At 32.9% G+C, this 27208-nt stretch overlaps 1 protein-coding gene across 3 annotated transcripts in view; it reads left to right on the top strand.

The window, feature by feature from the left end:
* The first annotated feature begins 435 nt into the window (after positions 1–435).
* Positions 436–27208, top strand: part of LOC123540406 (cholecystokinin receptor type A-like) — a 50095-nt gene continuing 23322 nt past the window's right edge. Inside the window, exon 1 of one of the 3 annotated variants that reach the window (XM_045325407.2) lies at positions 436–572. The gene's annotated coding sequence lies outside the window, so the exon portion shown is untranslated. Of the gene's footprint in view, positions 573–12499; positions 12634–24454; positions 24659–27208 lie in introns of those variants that run through there. The other 2 variants (XM_045325403.2, XM_045325401.2) reach the window with 2 other exon arrangements.

Below are 27208 nucleotides of genomic sequence, written 5' to 3' on the forward strand. Positions count from 1 at the left end.
AAACACGAACGAAACGTCACATGTTTGTAACTTAATAAGCTAGTACTACTACAACTAAACTAAGCTGTTTAAATCATCTTAGGGAAGCAAATCAGACTATGTAAAGTGATGAGTCACGCAGAAACAAATAGCAATATGAATAGCCTTAATTTAGGACACATGTTTGATTCAAATGATTACAGTATTCCTATTTAATGGTTATTGTTTTACTTGTAAATTCTACTTAAAATTCAAATAGTGATTCAAATGACTTTCAAGAAAATATTTCATCTGCAACATTACGTAATTGCTGTTATAAATAAAATTTCTTTCTCTTTTTTTTTGTCGTTGCTATTTGCTTGCCGGATTGGCTCTTAGTTTGTTTGTTAACGAACATTCTTAAGTATCATTTATTATGGCATATGTCGGACTCCGCACGAAAAACTCACGTATTACCAATATCAGTTCTCTTAGTGAATGTAAGACTATACATGTGATCAATATAAAATAGAGTGTTGAGCTGTTATTTTCTATTGTTCTCTTTAGAAGTCAGTAGCAATGGCATCTAATTTTGGATTATGGATTTGAAAATGGTAAAATATTCTACAATTATCTTTATAAACAGTTAATGCCACATACATGTATCTCTCTACTAGATCTAGTTTGGTTTAGAGGGTTTTTGAATAGGTTAGTGTTTATTAATGTGTATTTAGAAAGTTTAGTCAGTTACAGACGGCGCAGCCTGATTAATAAACGACTTCAAAATAATGCTGATTTACTAAAATTAATTTCACGAAAATTAAAAAGAACTGCAATGCCATTGGACAAAAAATAATTTCAAAAACTATCTTTGTCTAATTAATGGGGAATCGATCCAGCCTATTTTCGTCCGTCGTGAAGCGAACGATAAACTAATAGCAAACATTTGTAATGGCTTTATTTCACTCTCAGAAGCTTTTCTGGTTTATCACATTTATTAAAACGTTTTTAATTTATTTCAGACCGAAAATGATATATGAGCACATGTGATGTCTTCTCTCAGCAGAATTTTAATTTCATTTCTTTAAAGAAATTATATAAACTCTTCCAGCAATTTGAATGTTTTATTCGTTTTGTTCCCTAGAGATAGATTTTTATATCGTAGGCCTTAAATTAATCAAGTTTTATGACGCCACTTCTTTTCTCAACCAGAGTGCTGATAATCATTTTACCAACTCTGTACAAGGCCGTGTGAAGAAAAAAGAAGATAATGTAATTCGGTGCAATTGCACCCAATTTTCGCCGAAGTTTACAAGTTTTGTACTATTATTAAATAGTGGTTTATGCATATTCTTTATGTTTAGATAAAGAATGTTAAGCTGGTTATATGAATAGTCTCACCTTCTTATTGAAACGATGGTCCGACGCGATTTCACTTGTGAAAACGACACGTCTGTTGATGAATGGAAAACAGTTGTAAACAGTTTCATAATAATTAGGGCTTCGCATATGCTGCAGTGGAGACAAAATAGATCTATGTGATTACAATCCACTTTGATTAAACGGTAAATGGTATGCCTAATACAAATCGTTAACGGTTATACTTTTGAAACTTCGTCATGATGATTGTGAAATAAACGAACATTACATTTGCAACTTTATCTTGCAACAAAGTAACGCATCGGGACGTATTGACCTCTGTGGTTCATACAAGTCAATAGTACCGCTATGTAAACATATCATGTTACAGTGACGCGTAAGAATGCTAAAACATTTGTATTTATTTATTTATTTATTTATTTATTTATATTGTTGGGGTTAACGTCACACCGAAGTATAGGTCATATGCTTTGATGGTGGAGGAAGACCCGAAGTGCAGCTCCGTGCATTATCTCGTCACGAGCGGGTAAGATTTTCTTTTTAACTTTTTAACAAAGCGTTGCAAAACTGCACTTTGTTTTGCTTTAAACATTGTCAGGGATATTAGAAATCAACTAAGAGATGCTCTAAAGACATAACCCCGCTTTATTTTATTCATTTTAATGTCTGATAAAGTCCCACTAATTAAAAAAGATAAAAAACACCGATCTACCTACCCTAAATTGTTTTAGCATGTTACCGAAACAAACATTTGTTTACGCCTTTGTTGTCATTTTTTCATTTCTCTGTAAATACTACGGTAAAAACATTGCCCAGTTCAGCCTCAAGGAACTTACACCCTTCCTTAACCGCAAACAAAACACCAACGGTAAATGTTTGGTTGACGACTACCAGTAGAAACTTTGTTATTATTTCATCTCTTGTTGATGTTTTGTTTTCGTCAAATAATATCAGTTTCAAGTAAAGGTTTGTGGAATAACGGTCTGATTCATTTTAACAATGAGTAATATTCTACTCAATCTCATTCTTTAAATCTCTTTCTTTAAAACGGCTGCAGTACATTCAACAAATAAGCTTTCATGTTGTTTGTTAATCATTGTAAGAGTATCCTCGTGGTAAGCTTGAGTAAAAACACGTGAGATTGTGATTATGATGAGTCTCGTCTTAAATTGTGTGTGGTAATTGGGACGTTGGCATGTAAATTGTACATGTATATGTTAGGAATTATTAATGAGCACGCAGAAATATATGTTCTTAGAAAGCTATAGATTTGTTAAGCACTTGATTGATAGATTTCCTCACATATCATTCGAGCAAAGCAAATGTATTTGTATTTGTGCTTGGTCTCGGCAGGGTCTGCCGCAAGCCACATGATATGAGAGTCTATGCATGTATCGAAATAACAAAGATTACATAATAAAATATTATTTTATGGAGTAAAACTATTATTGTACTCATAGTTGCTGATGGTGTTTTTGTCTTTTTTTATTGTATAATTCAATTTTTCAAATGTGTGCATTTAACAGGGAAGTCTATTACTTTTACAATTCTGTGAGCGTATACCGGCGCTTCCTGCTTTATCCACCTGTTATATCTTATAAATTATGAATTAATGATATTCTAGTCTTTGAAATGTTTAGTTCTCAGCCGGTGCCACATACTCAATTAAATGTATGTTTTCTAACGCATTTTACATCTTTTATTTTTCAAGCTCGCGTGTAACGTATTATACCTTAATCACTCGTGCATGTTCTGGTTTTTCCCAAGATCAAAAAGTTGTGGTTAATCTCCTTTTATATGTGATATCCTTGACTTTTACCCACAATGTATAAAGCACTGTTATAAAACAATTTTACATGTAAGGGGAAAATATTATTAAGAAATTACGCATTTAGAATTTTTTTTTGGGGGGGGGGGGGGGGGGGGGGGGGGGGGGGATTTTAAGTTTAACATTTTTATTTTCAAGAAGCATAAATATTTTAGATCTACTTTTAAAGAATACATAATGAATTATTTAATTTTAAGGCTCAAAACTAAATAGCTTAAGATATTTTTTTTTCAAAGTAGATCAACAATAGTTATCTCCTTAAGCAAACGCGATACAACAGATGGAAATAAGCTTAACTTTAATTAGATTATTTACTGTCATTGCCTTAAAGTGATTTAGATATTTGTATTTTAGTTTGTAAACTTTTTATGCACATTAACTAATAGTTCATACATCACTGACGTAATCTCCTTGTACTTTATTTGAAAGTTTTGTATCAGTAACCTTTTCAAATGCAATAATGTTTAATCAAATATAAGGTCTGGCAGATAACACTTATCCTTTACCACGAGGGAGGTTTGATCGTATACATTTTCATTCTCACGTAACATTTATAAGATTTATCACAGCAATTGCCTTAATACTTTCTATTTATGTATTATAGTCTCATTAATGTATATATTCTGCAAAATATAGCTTGGATGAAATGCATATAATACAGTATATTGTCATTCAGTAATTGAATTACAAGAGACTTTTACACGTAATACAATACACAAGATATTTCTGTAGCTCACAGAGGTGCTATATTGTTCTATGAATTAAATCTAAAAGATGGTCCCTTTGGAAACAAAGAACACAGCTAAGCAATCTGTTACACAGACTAAAACTTCTGAAAAGAAGTAGAATTATTTGCAAATATATGTGTGTAAGGAAAGTAGAGTCGATTTTCGTTTTTCTTTCACACCGGCGGTTTATATTATGGTATTTGTATTTGGAAACAAAAGTCTCAATTTACAAGCAGTTCAGGGATTTAAAAAAGATAAACGTGTAACAGAGAAAAAAGCTTTCGAAGAGCGCATGGTTTTCGATAGTTAGACTGAGTGTTCATCAAGTTTTTTTTTTTTTTTTTTTTTTTTTTTAATTTTAAAAATTGCAGAAAAGTTGGAAGAGGCAATGTAATGCCCTACTCTAAGTAAGATATTTATTCTAAGGGAAACAATGTTATAAGACGCTTTCATTTAAAATTCGTTTAGTTTCTTAAGGATATAATTTAAGTAATGTATAAATCTAAAACAGAAAAAAGGGGCAACCGTGACCAAGTGGTTAACGTCACAGACTTCAAACCACTTACCCTCAATGATGTGGCTTAGAGCCTCATTCGGGGCGTTGAATTTTTAATGTGAGGAAGATATCGACCTGTCTTACGAAAGGTCAGTGGTTCAACCCAGGTGCCCGCATGTGAGGAAATACTTTTTTACATTGGGGCGGTGAGCCAACTGGGTTCTACCTAAATAGGAGAAATACCTTGTTTTCGTTAACTGAAAAAGAAGATCAATGTACTTCTGCTTTCGCGCATTGCTGATATGTGACATAGTCCTTGCATTATTGGGTATTTACATCGCAATTGTGCAGTGTAAATTAAATCCCTTATACCTTTAGAGGGGCCTCCGTGGCCGAGTCGTAAAAGTCGCTGACAAAGAATCGCTTGCCCCTCAACGATGTAGGTTCGAGCCTAACTTGGGGCATTGAGTTCTTCATGTGAGGAATTCATCCAGCTAGCTTGCGGAACGTCTGCAGTTCAACCACAGGGCCCAGCCATGATGAAATAATGCACAGAGGGTCAGCTGGGGAATTTCTCCACCATCAAAGCTGTAAAGCTGTCACATGACCTAAAGTTCCGTCGGTGCGACGTCAAACCCAACATAAACAAATCTTTAGAAGTATAATGCATTTAAAGCTGTTTTACATTTTCATGTTCTGTGAACATTGATTCTAAACATTTTGGCAAAAGAAACAAAATAGTTCACCCCAGTTGCTTACATATACTTTATTTAGACTCTAAAAAAACTGTAAACTATTAGATACATAGATTTGAATATAATCAAAATTCTTTCCAGACTCCAATTTATTTTCTGTATGTATTATACAGCTGATGTTAAAACAGAAAAAGTGGAAACTCCACAGGTCGCTCAACACAACAAAAACGAAAATATTGCAGGCTCGGTTTGATTGAGCCTGTTCATGGACGGTAGTGGAAATGCATGCTACCGTCCACGCCCTCTACAGTCAGTGGTTTCTAACATTTTGTAAATAATTTGTACTTCAGTGTTAACCTAAGTATCTAATATGAACTGTTTACGAACTTTGTTTGTAATTACTTGATAGTCCTAGTGATATATAGTCCCAATGGTCCGGTTGCCATATTTTTAAAATTGTATGCTATGCTATGTAATTTTATTCATGCAACATGTCACAATAATAAACAATATCCAGCCAATCTTATTATATTATTGACAAGCTTGTTTTATTGCCGTCATTGCTATTGTAAAATTTATTTTCAACCCAATGAACAACATCTTAAGGGATGTCATATTTTCGGTTGCACTTGCTACATCTATTGCAGTGCCAGAGCTAAAATCATTTTTCATTGGTTAGCTATGATATAAACTTGTCTTTTATTTCTTAGTTATGCATTGGACACTACAGAATTATTGCAATACAACTGTTTTCCTTCAAAAGCCCCAGGCAATTGACGTCAATAGAACATAACGTTGTCTTGGTATAGAAAAAATAGCAAAATATGTAACAGGCAGCTATATATGTATTATAGCAGCTGCTAAGGCACATAATGAGATCTAGATATGGCCATGTTTTAGGAAAGGTTAAAATAATGCCCATTGTTTTGTGTTAATTTGTTTATTTATCCTTTTGCATATCGTTAACACATTCGAGACCACGGAGTTTGAGCAGTCAGTATAAAATCTAGATTCTTTGTGGCCACGTGATCTTAGTACAAGTTTTACAATAGACTAAATAGTTCAAATAACTCTTGCTATATATCCCTACAACATATCAACTTGTTAACACATTTGAGGACGCTTTTTTTCGAGGGTGCGTCAAGGTTCTTGATAGGAAAATAGTTAGCCTCAGGATCTGGGACAAAGTTGGTAAATCGTAAAATTGTTCCAATAACACTCCGTGGCCAAATGACCCGTGCAAACTGTAGTATCGATTAAGAAACCTTTTACATGTATCAATGGTATTAATGGTATGTATCATTGTTAATCAATACAATAATTGTTACTTTAGTCTTTCAGGAGGCAAAAATGGCTAAAAATGAAGTAAAAGTTTTGAGTACAGGGGCCAACTCTTATTGTTACAACAAGCTTTGGTGGGATATTTGAGTTATTTTATTCACTTTAGTGGCTAATATATTTTTGAATTCATTAAGATCATATAAATTTGTTTTAGATTTCACAGACTTTTCTATACATGTACATGACATATCATAGAAAGATACAAACTTTGAGTCTTTCAAGAATAAAATTCCATAACGCCTTAAGGTCATAACATAAAGTAGTTTTTTTTTTCTCAGTAACGTTGTTATTCCAAATGAATGCTCAAGTTTTATCATCTGAATTCATTCAATAGATATACACATATGTTAAAAGATTAAGAACGGGTTACCAATAATGCTCCCTGTGAAATATTTTCCGTGTACATACGTATTATAAGTTAGAGCAGTTCATCAGCTGAGCTGACATGGCCTATTCTGTATATAATTATTCTGAAGTATTGTGTTCAGATGTGCGATAGAATGTCAGAAAAAAATATTATATTATGGGCTAAGGAAAAGGTAATACATTTCAGAATCTAGATTATGTTATTAGATTAAATAGTGTATCAGCTAAAATTATATTACAGTAAATTATTGAATAAATAGAAGTATTCGTCGACCAAACAAGGATTTCAAAATGTTATCGTTATTATGCAGTCACTTTGCACCAGTATTATAAGTACCAATCATTTAAGTACAAAAAGACGCACAATAAATCCATTTTAGTTTTAGCGGGTACAACATTTTGTGACCCACCAAGAGAAATAGGACATATTTTCCCATACTTTGGCCACAAGAAGGAATTTGGTTTTCAAACTAATATAAAAAGCGCTTAACTCAAATGAGACAACGCAAATCTACAGATCGTGAGATAATGCGTTCGAAACCGTTCGAGGCGTATGTTCTCCGTGACGATTTGATAACAGGCATTGACTGAAATCAATCGTCCTCCTCTGATTCATGTGAGGAAGTTGGCAGTTACTTGCGGAGAACAGGTTTGTACTGGTACAGGAACACTGGATAGGTTTACTGACTGAAATACTGTTGAAAAATTGACAACAATCAAACTTAGATCTTTAAAAGACTCTTTGATCACAGTGATAAAGTTAACACACTATCAGAATCTTTAAATTAAAGTCTGCGTTGATTGGTTGACCAAGTTTGGAGAATTTTAATGAACATTACCTACATTTCTTTAAACATATTGATTTCATAAGTAAGTCATTAAAATTATGCATGGTTTGATCTTACAGCAAATGATCATCAAAGAAATATTAATTGAACAACTTCGAGGATCAAAGCTGTTACGGCATTAGACATTGTATAGAATATATCCACCGAGACAACTATCGGAACGTGTTCTATGCATAATCTATATAAGCTGTCCTTTTGAGATAAATAATATTGCACTGGAAAGAGACTTTGACATTTGTACATATGAAGTAACACATAGATTAAGGATAATTAATATCCGCTTTTAGATTTTTAGAACGTGTATATCCTTGTGCAAACTTGTTCTTCAAAATGTGGTGTACTAGTATACTGGTATTATATATATTACCTGGTGTTGATTCCTTTTGTCTGAGTGTTGAAATCTACCCATGCCTATTATCTTTTGAGAATCACAATAAAACAATTCATATTGTTATGTGAGTTTTCAGTTTTATTATTATGGGAGATGCCCTTTCTGCCCTGCCCTCTGCATTACATATAAAATAGTTGTATAGTAACTCACACACGAATTTAGAAGCTTAACCTAATCCTTGTAATAATATTTGCGCTCCACAAATTGCAGCGTACTGCTATATTAGTTTTATTTCATTATTTCATTTTATGAACTATATCCACCAAGTTGCCATACTACATATTGTGTTGTTTCGTTATTTTTTTCCTTGCCAAGATTATGTAGTCAGATTTTGTACTCGAGTAACATTTAAACTTAGTGGCATACAAATGTATATCAAAACAACCAGTTTAGTGATACCAATTTCGTGTGACACACTACAATTCTTAAAATGAATATAAACAGTCTTCATTATGTGTTAATATCTTAAACGTTAATTGAAGTAAATTTCTGAAAAAATAACTTGATTCTTGTGAATGTGAAAAAGAAATTTTAAGAAAAGAAGTTTAGTCATGTTATAATTTTATGATGTTACCATGTTTTGAAAAAGAAACAAACAACACATAAACGTATGGACTATTTTGAACAATTTAATATGATTGAAGACATAAAAATACATCCTGTTAAACGCACCATTACTACTATGTTGTTAGACGTAAAAAGAAAAGGAATTTGTTTGTGCATGTTATTGCCTAAAGTGAATATGTACCTTTAAGCAGGTTTACTCGTATACGCTCTCAGCTCCTTTTTTGAAAATGTTCATAAACCCGTAGTTTTATGTGGAAAGTCTCTCAGACATTGGAACAAAATTTCGCATTTAATACTTGTCAAAACATGGGCAACTTCAGTTTATTCATCGTATATAAAGTGTCTTGGAATAGGTTTTTATTAGGCTGTAATAGTGACATGGTATTAAAAGATTTTTTGTGAACGCGAGTAAAATCTCAAAAATGTTTATTAAGTAATATAAGTATTCAGAAACACGAAGCGTTCCGTTTGAGGATTTGTATAGTGTGCTTTTTCACAATTTCATCATCTTTGCATGTTTGAGATACTTCCGGAGCAAAACATCTATACTTTATCATAATACTTTCAATCTCAAGACGAAGTATTACATAAGTGACGAATGCATACTATAAATCTAATGAACTGTTGTTTTGTGTCAAATGTAAGCCATGCATTCTTTGCGAACTATTATATAATAAAATTTACGTGAAGAGAAAAGATTCTTTAGAAGCATAAAATGCAACCAAGCAAAGTAATAACCCGCTCAGTTTGGTTTACTATGCTCATAAGAAGTAATGGAAGGTGTAACACCTCTCACGCCTCCCTAACACTGACTTAAACGGAATTCTATTACATAGATATTAAACAATGTCTTACAGTGCTTTATTGGCTATCGTTAAAAGCAAAATTGAATTATTACATCGTATCGTTTCCTAGATTGAATCATGCTGTTGAGTCAGCACCATTAATTTTGTTATGATTGTAAAACATTTACACCAGCGTATACGTACATGTGTTGTAAGAATGTGTTCGATTGAGTTATTGATGCAAAAACAGTGAGTTATATTATTGGTAAGCAATTTATGGTCATCTAATATAGACTAAGATTGATTTTCTTAAAACTCCTTTGGACAAACTAGTGATACACGCAATTACATAATTATCATGTCACGTAATTTGCCAATGTCCACTTTCAGCTGTTGCACTTTGTGATGTACAATTGCGGACTATTTGGAAAAGTCATAAAATAACTCAAGAACAATGTACTTCAGGTGAAATTCTTACTTCGTGTTTTGCCTGAGTCTTAAATGCTTTCATTTATACTCCCAATATCTAGACCCGATAAGGGTCCTATCAAGGATATTCATAGTCATCTTGGGATCATTCGTTAAACATATTTTTATTACAGTTGCTCGAACTGGACTGTATTAAGCTGTCGTTTGTCAACCGGACCACATTAAGAGCCTCTTAATTATAACCTAGTTATGACAAAATCATCTCGGGCAGAATACAACATCCCACTAATTTGAATCTAAAACCATTATATTTACAAGTACGAAAGTTGCTGCAAGATGCAGTAAAAGGAAACTCTGCGCCAAAGCATGTATGAAGTACTGATAGAACAGGAGATGATATAACGATACGTGTTTCTTTGTTGTAGACCCTAGGTAAACAGACATTCTGATAGAGTTTCATGAATGTTGGAGAAATAACATTGTCTTTATAGTGTGAGCAGGATTTTTATTGTTGTACTTCATAACCTAATTATTGACTGACCATGACTCATATGCGACATTGACCTCTTAGTTTCTGTATATAGAATGAAATATATTGTATACAAAAGGCTGTGCTCTATTTCAGACTTACGCAGTTGTTCATCCGAAATGAGTGAGTTTCAAACTTAGCTCATATGTTATTAAGACCATTATTCTAATAAATTTCTAATCAAGAATGTGAGCCCGATATGATACTTTCAAGCTAAATGATGAGCAAGGACTTAGATGTAAACGAATAAAGCACAACAAGCACCATTTTATCCTGACATGTAGGTGAGTGAAAGTCACGGTTTAAAAAGAACAAGAAAATTATAACCAAAGCGTTATATGTTGACTATTACAATGGTGTGTTTACTTAGAGGGTACTGTTGTTGTTTTCTTCACCTCATTCTAAGGAGAACAACTTCTGAAAATGCAGCAATGAATATTGACTAAACAATTCACTACTATAAACACCTTTACCACTTTATACAGTCATACACTTATCAAATGGTATTTTGGAGGGGCAAACGGTCAATGTTGTGCAATCAGTCACCTCCCAAGAAAGACCATTGTTCTAATATTGATAAAGAACCTGCATTGAAATAATAGAGCAAGGATACTTTAAAATGCAAGTCTCCTTGTTTCAAACGCCAGTTTTATGTTGTTGTTTTTTTTCCCCTATTGTTAGGTAACATTTGTAAAACATTTAACTTTAATTATGCATTTCAAATATCATTTAAATACTCAACTTTAAAGAAATCAACGTATTAAACCAGATATAAAAGACGCTGTTTATGGATGTTTGTGTTCCAGACGTACGTACATTGTAATAAGGTTAGTGTTGATTACCGAAAGAGTAATGTACATGTAATATGTTTAAACAAAATAACATCCCTATGGTTAATATGTGCATTTTCCATTCAGATTTTAATTAAAATGTGTAACTTAAATGCTGATAACGTTAGAAATAACTATAGGTTAAATATTCTAGTTGTTAATAACACACAGTACTAACTTTCTATTGTTGTTAAATATCAATGACATAATTTATTTCTGTAATATCAAAGAATAATACGCATTTTAATGTTACACAATGTCAAAATCATATTGCACTTTTGATACTGACATGTATAACTTCTTTGATAACGTTATTAAATAAAGTGTAAACCATATCATATTTAGCAATCTATCACTTCCATTCATTACGTTTTAAGTACGAACATTTTTACTATCCTATATTTACTTTGTTACCTGCTTGCGTCAAACAATTTAAACATAATCCACTTTTACAAGTAATACGTATCTTAATCTTTGTCCCCAAGTATAATGTATAATGCAGGAAGTGCATTCATCATACGTGCACGTATTGTTCTTCTCAAGGGCATTATTACTGATCAAGCACGCGAAGATTTGCTTAGGCAAAGTTATATTATCTCGAGTTTCTTGTGGTCTGGTGTTTATAATTTCCTATATAATGTTTTTCAGTTATCACGTATAAGAATACAACAGTTACTATTTTGATGATTTATTTGATGTTCTATACTATTTGATTTGTATTATGGACAAATCTATGAATTCATGTTGACAAGCATGCCTGCAATACCGCTTTTAACTAACTGACGATTTATTTTTTCTGATCCAGTATTTCATTATGGTCTACGCTAGATGAAAGCTCGAATGAAACGTTGACTGAGCGCGAAACTGTTGTAACTGAATGTAAATAAAGAACAAAATGCAATAGTTTCGCGCACAGCCTTCGGCATTTTAGTACACTGCTGAAACTGTTTAAATCATTTGAAGGAAGCAAGCCAGACTATATAAAGTGATGAGTCACGCAGAAACAAATAGCAATAGGAATAGCCTTAATTTAGAACACATGTTTGATTCAAATGATTACAGTATTCCTATTTAATGGTTATTGTATTACTTGTAAATTCTACTTAAAATTCAAATAGTGATTCAAATGACTTTCAAGAAAATAGTTTACCTGCAACATTACGTAATTGCTGTAATAAATCAAATTTCATTTTTATTTTTTTTTTGTCGTTGCTATTTGCTCGCAGGATTGGCTCTCAGTTTGTTTGTTAACGAACATTCTTTAAGTATCATTTATTATGGCAAATGTCGGACTCCGCACGAAAAACTCACGTATTACCAATATCAGTTCTCTTAGTGAATTAAGACTATATATAATGTCATGTGATCAATATAAAATAGAATGTTGAGCTGCTATTTCCTATTATTCTCTTTAGAAGTCAGTAGCAATGGCAGCTAATTTTGGATTATGGACCTGAAAATGGTAAATTATTCTACAATTATCTTTATAAACAGTTAATTCATATATCTGCCTTCTAGATCTAGTTGGGTTTAGAGGGTTTTTGTATAGGTTAGTGTTTATTAATGTGTATTTAGAAAGTTAAGTCAGTTACAAACAGCCTGATTAATAAACGACTGCAAGTTAATGCTGATTAACTAAAATAAATTTCCTGAAAACTTGAAAAGAACTGCAATGCCAATGGACAAAAAATAATAATTTCAAACACTATCTTAGTCTAATTAATAGGGAATCGATCCCGCCTATTTTCGTCGCGAAGCGAACGATAAGCTAATAGCAAACAGACGTACATGTGATAAAACTTTTCTGGTTTATCGAATTTATTTAAAGGTTTTTCAAATATATTTCAGACCGAAAATGATATATGAGCACATGTAATGTCTTCTCTCAGCTGAATTTTAATTTCATTTCTTAAAAGAAATTATATAAAAGCCGAATATCTTCCAGCAATTTGAATGTTTTATTCGTTTTGTTCCCTAGAGATAGATTTATATATCGTAGACCTTAAATTCATCAAGTTTCTTGACGCCACTTCTTTTTCTTAACCCGAGTGCTGATAATTTTTTTATCAACTCTCTACAAGGCCGTGTGAAGAAAAAAGAAGAGAATGTTATTGGGTGCAATTTACATCCAATTTTCGCCAAAGTTTCAATTTTTATACTATAATCAAATAATGGTTTACTTCCCACTTAATATGATTTGAGCCGTGCCATGAGAAAACCAACATAGTGGGTTTGCGACCAGCATGGATCCAGACCAGCCTGTGCATCTGCGCAGTCTGATCAGGATCCATGCTGTTCGCTTTTAAAGCCTATTGGAATTGGAGAAACTGTTAGCGAACAGCATGGATCCTGACCAGATTACGCGGATGCTGGTCGCAAGCCACTATGTTGGTTTTCTCATGGCACGGCTGATTTTTTTTCTATCGTGCTTGTCAACTGTGTATGTATATTATCTATGTTTAAATGAAGAATGTCAAGCTGATTATATGAATAGTCCCGCCTTCTTATTGGAACGAGGGTCCGTTATGAAAATGACACGTCTGTTGATAAATGGAAAGAGTTGTAATTTTTTTTTCATGATAACTGGGGCTTCGCATATGCTGCAGTGGAGGCAAATAAAATCTATTCAATTACAATCCACTTTGATTAAACTGTTAATGACATGCCAAATGCAAATCGTTATATTTTCGATACGTCGTCATGTTGATTGTGAAATAAACAAACATTATATTTGCAACTTTAACTTGCAACAACGTAACAGAGAAACGCCTATTGATAAACACTTCCGGATGAATTGACCTCAGTGGTACTGCTATGTAAACATCTCATGTTACAGTGACGCGTAAGAATGCTAAAACATTTGTATTTATTTATATATTTATTTTGTTGGGTTTAACGACGCACCGACACAACTATAAGTCGTATGGCGATGTTCCAGCTTTGATTGTGGAGGACGAACCCAAGTGCCCTCCGTGCATTATATTGATACTGTATGCACTAAAGTATATCAATGTACCAAAGGTTTGAACGAAATTTAATTTTTATGAGTGGAAATTAAAGTGATGATAAAGGACTTGTATGACTTTGATAAGTTTGACTTATTTCAAAGGAACCAGCTATTTTGCCGAATGGCTTTAAAACCAGACCACTTGCCTAATGTGAAAATGTAATTATCACTTGCACTTCTCAGTAAGAATTGTCGGCCTACCAGTATATAATACTACGGTAGTAACATTGTTACATTGCCCAGTTCTGCCTCCAGGAATGCCGCCCTACCGTCTTACACCCTTCTTTAGCCACAAACGTCTCAATTGACGAAAACACCAACGATGCATGATTGGTTTATACCCCAGAAATGACGACTACCAGTAGTAGCTTTGTTCAGCTCTTGTTTATGTTTTTTTTTTTTAGTCAAAGGCATCAGTTTTCAAGTAAACATTTTCGGAATAGCGGTCTGAATCATTTTATCAGTGAGTAATATTCTGTTAAAACTCATTCTTTAGAACGGCTGCCTTACTTTACATTTAACAAATAATTTCACGCTGTTTGTTAATCATCTGTAAGAGTATCCTCGTGCTAAGCTTGAGTAAAAACATTATCATTAGTCTCAGTTTAAATTGCGTGTGGTAACTGATACGTAAATGTATTTGTTAGGAATTATAAATGAGCACACAAACATAGATGTTATTAGAAAGCTATAGATTTTTATTTGTTAAGCACTTGATTGATAGATTTCCTCACAAATCATCCGAGGAAAAGTAATAGCTTCAACAATATCGTGGTTAATGTATTTTGTCTGATGTTGCTGGTCCCCAGTCTGCTCTGCAGCAAGCCACATAACATGAGAGTGTATGCATGTGTTTACATAAAGGTTTTTTTTTATTGAGTAAAACTATTATTGTACTCATAGTTATTGATGATGGTTTTGTCTGTTTTGTTGTATGATTTAATGTTCAGATTTGTGCGTTTAACAGTGAAGTTTATTACTTTTACAATTCTTCAAGCGTATACTGTGAAATCATTTAAATTCGCTGGCATGAAATTTCGCTCAAACGTGAAGAAGGACTGTTTCGCGAGGGCTTTAATTCGCGCATTTTCAATTTTAGCAATGAAAAATATAATCAAAAAATTATAATAGCGCGGTCTTAAATTCGCACATCGGTCCTAGCGCGAAATACGCGAAAATTCGTCCTACGCGAATAAAAATGATTTCACAGTATTGTTTCTTCTTGCTTTCTCCACCAGTTATATCTTATACATTACGAATTATTATTGTTTTAGTCTAAGATTATTAAGTCCTCAGTCGCTGCCGCATACACTAACACGTTTTATATCTAAGACTTCGATATTTCAATCTCGCGTGTCACGTATTATACCTTTATCACTTATGCATGTTATGGTTTTTCCCAAGGTTAAAACATTGTGGTTAATCTCATTTTATATGTACTCATCGTTGACTTAACCCAAAAATTATAAAGCACACACGCCACAAAACAATTTTTGATGTAATAGGAATATATCATGTATATGATTAAGAAATTTCATATTTGAAAAAAAAATGTTTATAATTTTAAGTTTAATATTTTAACTACGTCTAGCAATTTTCAAGAAGCATAAATATTTTAGATTCACTTTGAAATAATATATCATAAAGTATTTGATATTAAGGCTTAAAATTAAATAGTTTATAATACATTTTTTCAAAGTAGATCTTAAATAGTTATCTTCTTAAACAAACGCGTTACAACAGATGGAAATAAGTTTTACTTTATTTAGAATATTTACTGTCATTGCCTTGGAGTGATTTAGGTATTTGTATTTTAGTTTTTAAGCTTTTTTATGCACATTAACTGATAGTTCGTACATCATTGACGTTATCTCCTTGTACTTTATTTGAAAGTTTTATATCAATTACCTTTTCAAATGCAATAATGTTTAATTAATCAAATGAGCTGAGTCATGAGAAAACCAACATAGTGGCTTTACTACCTGCATGGATCTGGTCTGGATCCATGCTGTTCGCCAACGGGTTTTCTAATTGCAATAAGCTTTGAAAGCGAGCAGCATGGATCCTGACCAGACTGTGCGGACGCACAGGCTGGTCTGGACCCATGCTGGTCTCAAAGCCACTATGTTGGTTTTCTTATGGGGACGCATATTGCTACATTCACAGTTCATACAGCAATGCGGAAGGGGTGCATATTCAAGAAATCGATGGTGGGAAAATAAAAAACATATTCCTAAACTGATATAATACTGATGGACACCTGTAATATTCAGTATTTTGTGGATAAGGATGTGGTACTATGAATGTAATAGGAAAACAGAGGTCTTTGTGAAAGTACATTCAACACAAAATATTAAGCTTTTGTATAAGGAAAATACAGGTTTTTTACAATAACAGTATTCCAAATAATGTTGAAGGGATGAGATTTTCTTTCTAACACACCAGGTTTGCTTAAACATGTAAAAATTTAAGGCCACGTCTGTTCATCTCGGGATGGACGCCATATTTCTCATTGATAAAAAATGTAAACAAAAAAATCAGAGTGGGATTAGCATTGCAAGGGCATAACATGACATTCTACACAATGAATACCTTAGAACAGATATCTAAGATGCTACACAGGTCAGGCGGGTTAAATGCATAATGTCGATCACTTGAAATTCATCTTGAAAAGGTGGTTAATTTTAGTTTGTTTACATGGTTTTTAATTTTCCGACGACTTCTCGGCGATTCACTGCAAATGTATTACTGCGCCGGACGAAAGGTAACTCTAATAAACAACGGGAGACAACTTAGGTGTCAGCACGTGTACGATTTTAAAAAAAAACATGTCGATGATTATAATTTCTTATCAGATAATGAATCCTATTCAGATATTCGTCTTTAATATTAGAAAATTATTAATTTCTGTGGACATTTGTCAAATAATATTACTTACAGTGGACTACTTTGCGCATCAAACTGGTTTCCGCTTCAGTTGTGAGGCACTTCCGTTATACTTTTTGACAACAATAACAAAACACAAAATGAATCAATAAAGTCACTTATAAACCGACTGCTACTTAAATCAGTGTAAGTAAAGTTGTTGTTACAACATTATACATGTTCGTTACGATATGAGATAAAGTTTATCTTGAACTGCATAATCCATTAATTACGTTTAGATGATACTGCATTTACAACTTTTTTGACCCCGTGTTTTTACGTGAATGACAGCATTCTCGTGCAACACGTGCAAACAGAGTTATGAAAAGTATGGTGGAGAATTCAAGGACAAATTATAAATGACATTAAAGTGAAGATAACTGTATATTCGTCCAGTTTTGATCATTGACATTCCTGCTGTTTATTAGTAACTTTTGTGAACAAGATTAGAATGTTGCTTTTGCACATATACACATTGATTGGACCTCTCAACCAAATTTCATACCTTATTTTAGGGATTTTTAAGACAATACATTTTCAAAAGTTTGTTGAATGTGTTTTGATATTTAAGTGCATTGTAGTTCATGAATACCAAGTTAAAGATTAATAATGGCAACATTTCTAGGCCTTTATTGTAAGCCACTAGACTTCTGTAACGATAAATGTTTAATGTATTAAGGGGAATATACTCTTTTAGTTTTGTAATGTGGCATTCCTTGACCACCGTATCTTTTCTTATGCACTACTTTGTAAACAAACTAAATAATGTGTTTTAGCTCATATATGCGAAATGAAAAGCAAGACAGTGAACTTATTTCACATTCTTTCTTTAAATTAGAATCTGTAGGACATTGATAAATGTTTAGACAAAGTGAAGCACTATTATTTTCGCACCAAAAAGTCTTAATTGTTGACTTTGAATGTACACAAGAAGTCTTACGTAATTCAACAATAACTTTCTTGTTTCAGTTTTTCTCATTTTTATTTTAGTGAGCTATCCTTTGTGTACTTATAACAGTTGAAACAGTATTCATTTCATTTACCAAAACCTTGTACTTTTTTGCAGGAAAATTTTATAATACCCCACCCACTTTTTTCTAATTTCAAAGTATGCGTCCCCTTATGGCGCGGATCAAATATAAGAGTTGGCAGATAACACACATCCTTAAGCGTAAGATGGTTTTGATTGTATACATTTTCATTCTCACGTATCCTTTATAAAGTTTATCACAGCAATTGCTTTAATACTTTTTATTTATTTATTATAGTCTCAACAATGTACATATTCAGCAAAAGTTTTTGCATGGATAAAACACATACAATACTGTGTATACAATTCATTGTCATTTAGTAATTGAATTACAAGAGACTTTCTCACGTAATACAATACACAAGTTATTTCTGTAACTCACAGGGGTGCTATATTGTTCTATGGGTAAAATCTAAAAGATGGTCCTTTGGAAGCAAAACACGAAACTAAGCAAAACATTAGACAGACTAAAACTATTGAACATAAGCTTGTATCATAATTTGCAAATATATGTGTTAGGAAAGTAGTGTCGATTTTCTTTTTTCTTTCACATCAGCGGTTTACACAATGGCATTTGTATTTGTTAACAAATTTCTCAACTTACAGTTGAGGAATTTAAAAAAAGATAAACATGCAACAGGAAAAACACATTCCAAGAGCGCATGGTGTTTGATAGTTATGCTGAGAGTCCATCAAGTAGTTTTAAAATTTAAAAAAATATATCGCAGAAAATGTGGAAGAGGCAATGCAATGCCCTACTATAAGTAAGATATTTATTCTAAGAAAAATAACTTTTGTAAGACGCTTTCGTTTTAATATGTGTTAGTCAATTTAGTTTCTTAAGGATATAGATGTGTTTATGTATATATATCTAAAACAGGAAAAGGAATCTCCGTAGTCTTGTGGTTAAAGTCGCAGGCTTCAAACCGCTTGGCCTCACCGATTTGACTTAGAGCCTCACTCGGGTCGTTGAATTCTTCATGTGAGGAAGCTAGCCAGCTGACTTACGAAAGGTCGGTGGTTCTACCCAGAAGTCCGCTCGTGAAAAAATACTTTTTCACGGAGGGGGCACCTGGAATTATCCTTCACTGCTTTTAATGATATGTGTCATGGTCCTTGCATTTTTGGGTATTTATATCATTGTGCATTGTAAAGTAAAGGGATTATATCTTTAGATGGGTCTCCATGGCCAAGTGGTTACGGTCGCTGACTTTGAACTATTTGCCCTTCACAGATGTAGGTTCGAGCCTCAATCTGGACGTTGAATTCTTCATGTGAGAAAGCCATATAGCTGACTTGCGGAAGGTCAGTGGTTTATATCGAGGTGCCCGCCCTTGACTAAGTAATGCACGGAGGGGCACCTGCGGTCGTCTTCCACCATAAAAGCTGTAAAGTCGTTATATGAATAGATTTGTGTAGGTGCGACGTTAAACCCAAAAAACAAAAAACAAATTATATCTTTTGAAGTTAAGGGCATTTCAAGCTGTTGCACATTCTTCATGTTCTGTGCACAATTTGATAAAATATATTTCATTCCAGCTATCTGCTAACATATGCTTGTTATACAGATATACTTTATTTAAACTTTAAACACTGTAAAAAGTAAACTATTAGATAAATGGATTTGAATGTTAGTATAACCAGAATTCTTTTTCGGTCTCTACCTTTTTTCTGTATGTATTATACAGTTGATGTTAAATTCAATATTTTCTAATATTCTGTAAAAAAAATTGTACTTCAAAGTTAACCTATGTATACACTATGAACTGTGTACGAACTTTGTTTGTACTTTCTTGATAGTTCTAGTGGCATATAGTCCCAATGGTCCGGCTGCCATATTTTTCAATTGTATGCTATGATATATAATTTTATTCATGCACATGTCACAATAATAGATAATATCCAATCCTATCTCATTATATTACTGGCAAGCTTGTTTTATTGTCATTGCTATTGTAAAATTTATTTTCAACCCTATAAATATATCATCAACCATGACACCTTAAGGGATGTCATATTTTCGGTTGCACTTTCTACATCTATTGCCAGTAAATGCTAGAGCTAAAATTGTTTTTCATTGGTTAGCTATGATATAAAACTTGTATTATGTTTTTTATTTATGTATTGGACACTACAGAATTATTACAATTCAATTGTTTCCTTCTAAAGCTCCAGGCAATTGACGTCAATAGAACATAACGTTGTCTTGGTGTAACAAATGGCAAACTATATAACAAGCAGCTATATATGTATTACAGCAGCTGCTGGGGTACATAATGAGATCTAGGTAAAACCATGTTTTAGGAAAGGTTCAAACTGCCCATCCAGAAGTGTATTTTTAAGTTATTTAACTTATTGCATGTTGTTAACACATTAGAGACCACGGACTTTGAGCAGCAGTTATTATAAAATCTTTAGCATCTTTTTGGCCACACCGTACAAGTTTTACAATGGCCACGATGGCTCATAAAACACTTGCTATATTACTTGTATGAATGAATCTTATAATATATCAACTTGTTAACACATTAAAGGACTTTTTTTACGAGGATTCGTCAAGTTTCTTGATAAGAAAAATAGTCAGCCACAGGATCTGGGACAATGTTGGTAAATAGTAAGATTGTACCAATAACAACAGATGTGTGACAGTTGAATAAAACAACGTTATGTATGTCATATTCAGTTTATTACGCTGTTGTAGTGTTATTTTAGAATTTCTACGTAACCACGAGATCGGCACGACGTATGTTTGACCGTATTCCTTGACTTAGTGTGATTATGTATCTTGCTTTATTACTCAAAAATATAATAGGTAAACATGACTTTCTGTGTCATGCCGCCAATAACAGGGACCACAATGGAAATAAGAAGAATCATTTCATCTTTTTTGTGTTATCCCTGGTATTGGTGAGCATTACATGGATTTGCTGAGTAATATGATATAATTGTCTAATGATTTGTTGGTTTGTCACTATTTAATATTTATTATGCATTGATTTGTCATTTGTTTTATCGCTATATTGCCATGTCATGTACACTTGTGCCAAATAAAACTTACTTACTTATTATTATGATGAATGGATATTTAGGGAATGTGGAAATAAAAGTTTTCGTAATAATAAAGTGCATAATTTTCCTGATACGCATGTATTTACTTGGTAGTTTTAGATAATATTTCAAGAATTCGGGCGGGTGACTTAAGGGCACTAAGCCACAGTTGAAGATTGAATGCAAGACAAACATTATATGTGAAGTAATAGTTCTATTGTTGATCTTCTAAACGGACGTCAGACGCGAAAAGTTTCGACACGTGCGTGTTTTGGTATTATTTTTTTTGTTTACATTTCTACGCCTAATTTACAGTAACTATAAATGTTCTGTACCGAGGCCAAGTGATGTCATACCTTTCATGTTGCCAGTGACCCGTGCAAACTAAGTATTGATTTAGAAGCTATAATACAAGATGTGTTACATGTATCAATGGTTTGTTACATTGTTTATCAATACAATGAATGTTTGAAGAATCTAAGTTTTCTAGTTGTTTCAGTAAACTCAAAGAGGCAAAACCGGTTAAAAATGAAGTCAAACCTTTTAGTTTTACTGTTTAAACGAGCTTTGAGGAGGTATTTTATTTACTTTGATGGCAAATATATGTTTGAAGTCATTAAGATCATATTAAGTTGTTTTAGATTTCTAAATAAGCAGACTTTCATTACACCTTAGGGTCATATTATAAAGTAGTGTATTCAATAACGTGTCATTTTTTTTTAAAAAAAAGAACATATCCATTAAATACCTGGCATGTTGGAACGTATTCTATTCATTCCGTAATGTACCGTTATATGTCCCTGGGATCTTGAAACGATATCAACAAAAGAAAATGTTGCAACAAACCAGGTTATTCGGGGTTTATGCAATGCTTAAGTTTCATCCTCTGAATTCATTCAATAAATAAATAAAACATGGTGTTTTTCCCCCTTCTTTTCTTTCAAATTACAGCCAGGTCATTGACCACGGCACTTATCACTGTAAGTCAGCATGAGCCGGAATACCCGAAATGATAGTCGGTAATTTCCGTTTGATAAAAAAATGTATGGTATTTCGACATTTTTGGACGACGATAATAAAGCTCGTACGAACACCTTGCTCACTGTTCATACCGCGAGGGTTAGGGTTAGGGTTGGTCCGCCACCTAAATAAGGGTATGAATGGTCGACGGTGTTCACTCCTAAACTCTGTAAGCACTGGAGTGTTAATCGTAGTAAATAGTCCCCTTCACTACAGTTTTGAATGAGAATCCGCGGAAATCGGCGATCAGGATCCGAACACATAGTCGCAATACGCTATAAATAGTAACATGACCCGTTTCCCTCGTGAATAAACTATATCTGTTTCTTTTACTTTTGTTATTCTCTGAATGTGTCAGAAGCAAGATAAGCATATCGAAACGCGAAAGAATGTGCAAAACTGTATGCTCTAATTCATTTTATTTACTATCCCATGATGGAACTTTACCAGATGTAAGCAGTAGAATTCACACAATTTGTCAAGCTATTTACAAAAACATCTGAAAATGTATCCGCGTGGTAAACGGAAATTGTTGCTGTGAGAATATAATTTTGTTTACCAGGAACTATGTATAAACACATCGATTAGGAAATGATTTCCTTCGTAAAATACCAAATGACTTCTCTTCAAAATGAGTCAAACGAAAGGTACAATTAAAAATATACACCCGTACAATACGTTTTCTCTAGTTTTAGGCCCTCACAGACGGATTAACGACACATTTATTATAACTATCTGAAACTAAGAGGATAACTCTGAAAATTCATATTATTTCGTTGTAAGTAGTCACGCTGCCGGCTTCACACTAGACATACAAAATCAGTTGATATCAAGTTATCTGTAAAATGTCATACTGATACTTATATAGTCTCAGAAAATTCAGAAAACTATTTTCTCTCTTGGCTCATGTCAACAGCGTTAGAGTCAGAGAAAAGAGATATTGTCATTTTTTCCAGAATATGCTATTAAAGAGGATTTTATAGTAGAGACACACGCTTTGAGGGACTCTAACGTCTGATGCCAGTCTAGCTTCACACACTACAATAAATAAAATGTGTAAAATATATTAGTGCAAGTTTGTTAATATGTGCGACCGTTTTATTTTCGATGTTTTTTGCGGACAAGATTTCACGCGATTTTCTAACAGAGGACCCGAAAATAACACTCCGCAATTTCGTTATTTTTCGGTTGTAAATGGAGCTCACCGCACACATGGTTTACGGAAATTAAAGTAAATTGACGTGTGTCCAATACTTTCAATAATCGTGAATATCATGCAATTATGCAGCTTCGTCTCTAACACGAGAACTCTCGACAACATTGATAATGGCTGTCCTTTGCTATGTTACTTAATATCAGCACTGACGCATTGTACATCCTTTTTTAAAAAAATCTCCTGACAGTATCAAATGTAATTATTTTCAGTCTTCGACACATCGCGTTTTGCACATTTTGCAGAGAGCTTATTGATAAAACATGCATGATCTGTGTGTCTCAAGGCCAGGGTTGCGGTTACTCACATTTTATCTTTTATCATTCATGACTTCACCCACGCATGTAGTAAAATCAAGGCCGCCAAGTTGTAATAAGGCAAAAGAAAATTAAGCCTTGTTTCTTGTGTTATTGTATCATTACCGGTATTTGTACACTGTGTACATTTGTTAATAAACTGTTATATATTTTTGCTAGTTTAAATCAGTTGCTTTTTTTTAGTTTAATTTCTATTCTAGGATTTGATACTGTTTTTTTTCTTCTTTTTGTAAGTTTAAGATATTAATAATAACATGTTGTCGATTTATTTACCGACTGACTGACTGATAACAACCCTCATTAATTATCATATTTTAAACTGGTCAAACATGGAAGAATAGATAATTAATCTGCTCATAAATATATAAATATGTCTATTTGATACATATTACAATGTAAAACAAGACAAGTGAAATATATTGAAGAAAAGTACCAGAACTATAAGTAGCGTTGCGATTCTAGAAAATATATGAATAACCAAAGTATAGGTCAAACTTTATCCAAATTCGCTCAAAGGATCACTTTAATATCGATGTTTTCTCATTATATTTTTGACCAATTTATTTAGAGTTAAAAACTGTCACAGTTCCGTTATTACGCAATTACTTTAATAAATCAGATTTCATTTTTTTGGCAATTAAGTCGTCCTATCTCTAAACAGGATAGGCTTTCGTTGTACTTAAACATGCACATTCACTTATAGATTTAAGGCGTTTTCTGCCTTTTAAAGGAAGGAATGCGCACTGCAATTCATGTATTACCGATATCTAATGTGTTTTTTTCCGTTCAGTCGAATAAGCGTAATTTATCAATATCAGAAGTAAGCGTTAGGGCTGCCTGGACTTACTGCCTATATTGTTCGTTTGAAGTCAGTTGATGAAGTTCACTGATGTGAGAATATTCGGAATATGAACAAGGGAAAAACAGGTAAACAATTTTTAGTTTAGATGAATCAATAGAAATCTAAATGCGGTTACCGTCGTCGCAAAGAATAACTACACATAACTGATAAAGAATAGCCTACAAGTATATTATAATAATAAAGGTGTGTTTTGTAGAACTTTAAAACAATTTTAGCGACTTTTTTTATTTTATTTCTTTTTAACACACACACACAAAATGTCACAATTGATAGAATTTAAAAACCATTAACTAAAAGAGGAAATACGTCAGCATCAGCTTCAGCACTTTAAACAAACTGTTTTAAATTATAGTGATATTTGCAAATCCTTAACCTTTAATTTTGAACTTGCTAAATAATCCTATTTTTTTTTTTTTTTTTTTTAAAGTTATTTCCTAGATTTCAACTTTCTTTCAATATGATCTCAAGTTTGAGACGAAAAGGGGCATATGTATACACAATTTAAACAGCCCCAGGAGTTGTCTAAAAAAAAGAAAAAAACACATAGGGTCTCAATACTACTACAATTTGTGTACGAGTAGAATAGAAAGGCGTGGTAATATGAGTTTTCCTGATAATTGACACCCGTTGTTTTTTCAAGACGGATACTTGAATTATATTTGTAAACAATGCTAATTAATAAATGCGTATATCCTAATTTAGGAAGCATATCGATTCACTTCTGTTTGATATACCTAATCCTGAGCAGTGCTTTTCGTAAAAACTGGCCTTTAGTAACAAGATCCAGATACAGTAAAACCTGTCTTAAACAGCCAGCCAAGGGAGTGGAAAAACGTGGCTGCTTACAGCAGGTGGCAGCTTAATGCAGGTAATTTAAAGAATGAATGGGAAATGAGACACTGACTGCTTAAGACAGGTTGGCTGCCTGGTAGAGGTGACTAATGCAGGTTTTACTACATAAACTATACGTCTACAAATATCCGAGGGTGGCAGTCGGATCTTTTTGAATTTTATAGATATATATAATGATATATGTCAAAATGTATGGGGTCAAAAAAGGGATCAATATGAGGTAAAATTACAACTTTGATTTTTGTTCTAAGACATTCATTTTTATTCTCACTAAGATCTATTGAAAGTTTTGTGGAATCCAATCAAAAATTAAGCCTAAAGTTAATTTTGCAAAGTTTTTGGAGTACAAAAAAAATGAATGCAATTTACAATGAAAAATATTCTCATTGGGGAATTTGTCTCGAAATATATACTGATTTCTTATACACAATACTTTGGTCTAAGCAGTCAATAGGTTTTAAATTGCAAAAAAGGTTCTTTAATATTTTTTTTAATCAACCTCACCGCTTTAATTGCTGTGATTAATTTCTATTTTTTCTATACATGTTTATAATTCCACCCGTTGTCGCAATAATGAGGGGTATCTGAGTTATTATCTGTTCTAAATTGATTCTTTATAGAACAAGTGCCCAGAAATACTCTTGAAATGGAATCTGTTAGACTGGCATCAGTCGTTAGAGTCGTCTCTACAATAAAATCTTCTTTAATAGCACTTTCTTGACATAAAAAAAGACGACTAAATCTATGCCTCTAACGTATTATGATGAGCCTAGAGAGAAAATATTTTCTAAGAAAATGGCAGTGTCAGTATGATGAAAGAAATGAACATTATTATTTCTTCTCTTGAGAAGGAATATCTTAATTCAATAAGTCACACTTGACTGAGCTCCGTGACCTTAGAAATAGCCTCTGACGTTAAACTATTATTTCTCAATTGAGGTGACACCATGGGTTACACAATACTAAACCCGAGGATGATCCTGAACATAACATATGTACATTCACCAGATAGACATATATCAGCAAATTTAAATGTAAACAACCAAATATTATCGTTACCTTCAAATGCATGGTTAATATATGAAAACAAACCCCATTGCGACCCTCTAATTATGTGTAACAAATTTACACATTGAATACCAGGTCAATGTCTTATTGCCGTATTTACTGTACTGAAAGAGGTAACAGATTTAATTTGTTGTTGGATTTAACAATTTATATATATATAACTAGCGTAAATACTTACCTGATATTTTTGGCAGTATAAAACAGACATTGCAACCAAAATTTTACAAGATGGTCAATTTATATTTATATAGATGTGCCCTAGAAGGAACTTTTTGTATGCTTTAACTTGTTACAGATTATTTGATCTCAACAGACTTTGTAGGTCTAGGAATCAGTTTTTAATTCTAAAAGTTTATATTTGCAATCATAAATTGATACATAAGTGATTCCATCGTTATTACTATGTGTGTTGTTATTAGTTAACAATTTCTTGGAAGTTTAATGCATAGGTTCTACAAGTATCACGACAAATGAACCAGTCAGACTTTTTTTATCAGTGATGTCCGTTTCCTGACTCCCATCCAGTTCGCACATCGAAATGAAGAGCTATTAGTTATCTGACTAATGAAAGCAAATCTTTCATCTTGCTGATGATACATATTCCGCGTATGTTTGTTTTAACACCTCGCTAAATAGAAGGTTACACGGGTTCATGTCTGATATCTTGAAAACTGACACTTTTTTCAATAAACATA

Source organism: Mercenaria mercenaria, chromosome 16 (assembly GCF_021730395.1).
Source record: "Mercenaria mercenaria strain notata chromosome 16, MADL_Memer_1, whole genome shotgun sequence".
Lineage (NCBI taxonomy): Eukaryota > Metazoa > Mollusca > Bivalvia > Venerida > Veneridae > Mercenaria > Mercenaria mercenaria.